Below are 5,857 nucleotides of genomic sequence, written 5' to 3' on the forward strand. Positions count from 1 at the left end.
CATGGTTTAGTGTGAGGTGTCCCTGCCCATGGCAGGGGGGTTGGAACTAGATGATTTTAAGGTCCTTTCCAACCCTAATTATTCTATGATTCTATGAGCCAAATATCATCATGTTTCTTAAATTATTAAAATCATCACCTTTAAAAATAAGGTGTCATGTTCTCAATAAAAAAGTTATACTAGAAGAGTATTGAAGTTCATTTGCATGAGTAAGGATGATTAGACTTCCAAAATCTCCTCTGATGTCTCATTTTCTGAATGAAAGCATACCAGGAATTATTAGCTCCTCTTCCTTTGGTGCTTCCTTTATATATAATTAGTTCAAAAAACCTAGTACTTTCATTCCTGACTCTTAGGATCCCCTTTTTTTGTTGAATACAAAAATGTAAATAGAAATCTGCTGACAGAAAAAAAATTATTAGGGAGTTCAGCAATCAACACTTGCTGGAAAATTATTTCTAAATAATTCAAAAATTTTAGGAAGTAGGGAAAATTTAATTTGGTCACTTAAATGAAGCACAGCAGTGCACCCAGACTCTGTCTGTTCCTTTTATTGTGGCTAACATTCCATGTGCAAAATCCTAACCCAATTAAACTCAGTGACAAAATTTTCTTTGTCAAGTTATCATCACCATTTTTTTTCTAATTGCTCTTTCCCTGTCATAACAGCTATTCCTCTGAGAACAAAGAGAGTTTAAAGTTTCTTCAACAGCAAAAAAATAATAAGTAAACCAGGTCCAAAACACATCTAATTTGGTATTGCATCTTTCCCAGAAGCAAAATGCGCCTGTAACAAAACATTCAAAGTTTAGACCTGTTGCATTATTTACTAAGCATTAAACACACAGTTGTAAAGCCAACTTCTAAACATAAACCCCCCAAATTTAACTGAAGGAATATTAAGATTGCAATAGAGACAAATCCAGGATTTTGAAGATTTTATGCCATTTAGTGCAACACCACTTGTCGTGCCATCACTGCAACATACGCCTTATGATGCAGTACAGGATTTTTTACAATTTTTAAGAAACACACTCTTCCTCATGCAGTGGATGAAGTGGTCAGCACATCTACTCCGTAATTTCTATTCTTCTTGGTTAACATGTGTCCCTGTTGTTTCCCATGGATCACACCCTGGTGAAAAGACAAGAGAAATATATTTCTGTCTGGTTCGCCACTTACTTGGAGGCCTTCAAAAATAACAGCGGATTGATTTTCACAGTTATCATTGTCTCTGTTTTACAGAGAACTTAGAGAAAAAGTATGGATGCTTTTAGGAGTACTGCATGATACTGAATACTTTTCTATGCAACTGAACTCTGTTCTCGGTCTCCAATGACTATAGTGAGAATCTCGACATTTAGCACACATGCAGGCACGTACGTATAGACATTGTCACATAAATAATACAAAACCAGTTGAAGATATGTACTGCTGCCTCAAGCGTGTGAGCAAGTCTCTTATTTATCCAAAGCTAACTAGATAGACTTGGCACTTTTTAATAACCTCTGAAGCCTAGGCAGAAAGACAGAAAAGCCTCCTGGCAAAAAGAGAGAGGTTTTGTGGTGTCTCTGTGGTTCTGAAGACCCTTTTTGAAGATTATTTTGAAATGACAGCACCACTTTCTAGAAGTAGCAATTGCTTTTAATACTTGTTTTGGGCGTTTATAAAACCTTTGCAGCAACCTGGAATACCCAGGTTCATGTCTATCTGGGAATAGAAAGGCATCTTTCTATCGAGGTATCTTGGGTAAAAATACTGCAATTGCAGTGATGAAGGCTGCAAAATCAAGCCACTAATAATTTAGAAAATTCCAAATTTAAATCTACTTTTTCAAGGCTACTAGAAATCACAGAGTAGGTCATAGGAAACTAAAAGATGTACTTGGCTTTCAGATTTGCTTAAATTGTCTCGAACAAGTCACATAGGAAAAAAACTAGATTGTCTTTCTGTAAAATGGAGAAAACATCTTTTGCAAAATACTTCTTCTAGCAATAACATGATCACCTTCCAGTGTGAGCACCAAAGGAGGCAGGGCTCTGATAACAATTTTCTCCTTATATGTAGAGGTGAGTATGCTGTCTCTTGTCATTCATCCTTCTTCACTAGCTTATAAGGACCACCTGGATCTGACTTTTTCTACTGATGGACTCAGAATGTAGCATGAGCTATCTGTTAACATATAGATACATATTACAACTTAAAAACTTTGAAAAGCAGTAATGGATGCCAAGTATTCTTAATTAAGAGGTATTACATATTATGTTGACAGTACAGACACTTAGAAATTAAAGTCGAAGGGAACTTCAACAGCAGTGGGCAATAACATTCTCATGCCCGTGGACTCAGACATGCCTGGGTTCCAATGAGGAACTGGGTAACAATGAGGAACTCCATTTGCTGAGCTCTGAAATGAGCTCTTTATCCGTGCTTGGCAGACCTGCAAAAAGAGGGGAAAAGAAGAGGTGTAGGAAGTTTGTAGCCAAAATTTGCGGCTAGGTAAAGGTAAGCACAGCAGATGTTGTCAGCACTTTCCCTCATGGGTTTTTGTTTGCCCATCCACTATTTTTCTGTAGACACTAGAAGACAGTATTCAAGGGACCCACTGAAATTACCAGTGACGCTTTCCTAAGCCTGGTGCTTTCAACAATCAGGTGTTAACAACGCATAACCATATGCCACTGTGAGACAAATTTAGCTCCTAACAGAACCCAACTGCAATAATTGAGATGGAACTAATGCCTTTTGTGATTTCTGCAGGATAGGCTAAACTAAATGCTTAATAGAGGAGAGAAGGTGCATCAGGGACATTTCTTCATACAGAAGCATGTAAGTTCAGACCTCCATCATTTTAAACATTAGTCATTGGAACCCAGATAGCTCAGTTAGCAGATACATAGCACAGCTGAAAAGCAAAAGAAAGCTCCTATTGATCATGTTTTCAGTTACCAGTAATATGAGGCAGATTTACAGAGCACCATACGGTTTTACAAAGAGTTTCAAATGAATGCACGACACTGAGACTGTACTCTGGTAAACATGGATTTGCAATTATTAGTAAAAGTCTGCAGTCTAAAGATTTTTTGGCCTTGCCTTGGCCTGAGCTGACATTAGCTTGCTTTAGTAATTGTGTGGTGGGCAACTGGCTAAAGCCTGTCCTGTTGTAACTTCATCTCTGCGACTATTGCACATGACAAAGGCCAGACAAACCTAGGGAGTCATCGTGGGAGAAGAAACAGTCCTTTGTATCAGGTGGGACAGGTGGAGACTGCTGTGCAGCTTTCATATTTCACTTAGGAACCAAGGTAAAACAGACCCGAACAATTCAAAGACTATTATTGATGAGACATCTCTATATTAATTTGAACAATGAGCATATGTTTTTGTAGCAGTGTTAATAATTTCGACTGTTAAAATATTAATTTGACTAAAAGTAAATATTTAGTTTCAGGTATATGGTGTGTTCACTTCTGCTCATAACAATATTTGCAGTGTATCAAGACCATTTACTACCAAATCTATACCCTCCTGGACCAGCATCGTCAATTTGTATAAATATAAACAATAAATACAAACACATTTCTGCTGAATTAGCCAGAACACGCAACACAAACTTTATGCCAGATTTATGTTGTTCTGCTGGCTTTATGTCAGCTGTGGGAGGACAGATGACATATGATAAAGCCTGTCAACAGTACAAAGTTAACATGCTAGAAGTTCTGCACTAATTTGAACCAGCAGAGCAAGCTTACATAGGATCAGCGCTTTGCTCCTTGCAGCTGCAACAGTTTGATTTGCTACTGGGAACCTGAAGACAGGCTTTCCTGTGTCATAAAATTATGGCCTCAGAATCTCTGGTGTTGCTGTTTTGATTGATATCCTATCTTACACCCTTCACAACTCATGTAGGCTCTAGGATGTTCATATGACAAAGAATGCTCCTAGGATTCAATAAATAAGGCATATTGCGGTGAATATGCTGATTATTTTTCTCCTTGGTGCTTACATCAGTCGCCTTCCCTTCTTTTTCTCTTCTCCCTTCCGTCTCTGTTTATCATTCTCCTTGATTTTCTCCTTTCTGGTTTTGTTCTTCTCTACTTATCTCTTGGTTATTTCTCTTCCTTTCTCTCGCCTTCCCTTTTTGATGAGTCTTCCTGCTCTCGCTTTCCTACAATCCACTCCACCCCTCCTCCTTGCTGCTCTCTGTATGCCAAGCCCTGCAGACTGCTCATCAGCACTCCCCTGAGGAGCAGGGGCAGAGCAGGGTAATGGACTAACATGCTGGTTCCTGTTTCGAATAAGATGCTCATGTTTCTGGAAATAATAGATGTCGAGGATAGCTTTGGTTTGACTACAAAGCTGTAAGTGGTGCTTGAAGTTTAGCACTTTCATTTTCTACTAAATGAGTAAATGGGAGGTAAATAATAGAGTTTAACATAATGAATTCAAATATACTGTAATTTGAGTGCATTCAGCACTGGGACAAAATGTGTAAGAAGGTAGTAATTATTTGAGATAGCTCAGGCTGACAATATAAAAATGTAATAATTTGAAATTAAAAAATAGAGAGAGTAATAACAAAAAAAGAAAAAAAATATATAAGATATTGAAGAGCAGAGGAGAAACCCTCAGTTTGCATATACTTGTAATCAGACAAATCGATCTTACCTGGCCAGGGATGGAATTTACACCCAGAAAAAAGGTTAGAAAAGTAAAAAATAAAATCAACAGGACTCAAATTAAAATAATAGATGAGGTGGGATACTGACCTTTTGAAAACTCTAGTTACCTTTTCACAGTACTTCTGGATGTACCGTTGTATCACTGGATGAGTTGGTTACCTCCATGGAGTGAGCTGATGACTTTGGTTCAGGCTATAACGCAAGGCTAGACAAAGCATACAGGAAGTTACAGGAATGACAAGAAGTTTATGTTTTGGTTGGTTCAGTAGGACTTAAAAGGAGATCTTTTATCTTGTCAACCTTCACACAAGAGAAAAATGGCATTTTAGGATTGCTAATATATCCAGAGGGCTAATGGGGTGAGATTGCTACATCAGCAGCAGAGAACAAAAAAATAATGCAATGCTTGATGAAAACGTACAATAAAAATTTCTTTATATGGGGCAAACCTTCATTAATATGAAGAAAGATGATATGTCACAAGGGGATCATTTCATACTTTGTCTGTGGCTGTCAAAGGATGGTAAAGACTTAGGGACTCTAATTTCATCCATTTTTTCCCTTAGCAGCCAGTGAGCTTTCAAATCACCAGTCCCCTTTCTTGAGCTACTTAATCCAGATCATAATAACAGAATTTCATTGCTGCCTTAGTTTCTCAAGCTTTAGTATAAGAAGCGTGGATCCATTTCTCAAGCCTCTTGTTCCACTGTAGTCCAGAGACCTAACCAAGGTACCTAAATAAGGAGCCAGGTTGTCCTTGCTGTCCATTATATCCAATGAGAAATACAGACAAAGGTGACTTAGATCTTAAATAGGCTAAATCACCTTTAGCATGTCTCTGTGTCTAACTACAGGGGAGCTGTATTCCTAGTTATTGTTTGTAATTGCTTAAAATTAGGATAAATTAGGGATGAAGGAAGACCTGAAATAAACATGGTGCTGTGGAAAGGTGTGTCAAATAAGCAATGCCCCTCAGGGAATTACAGCCCTGCCTGCTGGGCGATGCAGGCTCACACAACTGGAAGTCTCAGAGGGATGTGTTGTCTTGAGACCGAATTCAAAGCACGTTGAAGTAAACGAGCTTTGATTGATTTCGGTGGGGTTTAGCCTCTGCATCCCTGCGTGGTGTCCACAGAAGTGATACAGAACCTTTCACTTGTCAGAAGAAGTGAGGT

General features: G+C 38.3%; 1 long non-coding RNA gene across 1 annotated transcript; it reads right to left on the reverse strand.

The window, feature by feature from the left end:
- Window positions 1-994: 994 nt before the first annotated feature.
- On the reverse strand, window positions 995-4,808 carry LOC115604341. Its single transcript, XR_003990227.1, has 3 exons — window positions 4,770-4,808; window positions 2,008-2,172; window positions 995-1,134 (listed from the first exon to the last, which is right to left on the reverse strand). It is a non-coding gene; the product is annotated as an uncharacterized LOC115604341 (long non-coding RNA).
- Between the last annotated feature and the right edge of the window lie 1,049 nt (window positions 4,809-5,857).

The sequence above is a fragment of the Strigops habroptila genome, chromosome 2, assembly GCF_004027225.2.
Source record: "Strigops habroptila isolate Jane chromosome 2, bStrHab1.2.pri, whole genome shotgun sequence".
Classification (NCBI taxonomy): Eukaryota; Metazoa; Chordata; class Aves; order Psittaciformes; family Psittacidae; genus Strigops; species Strigops habroptila.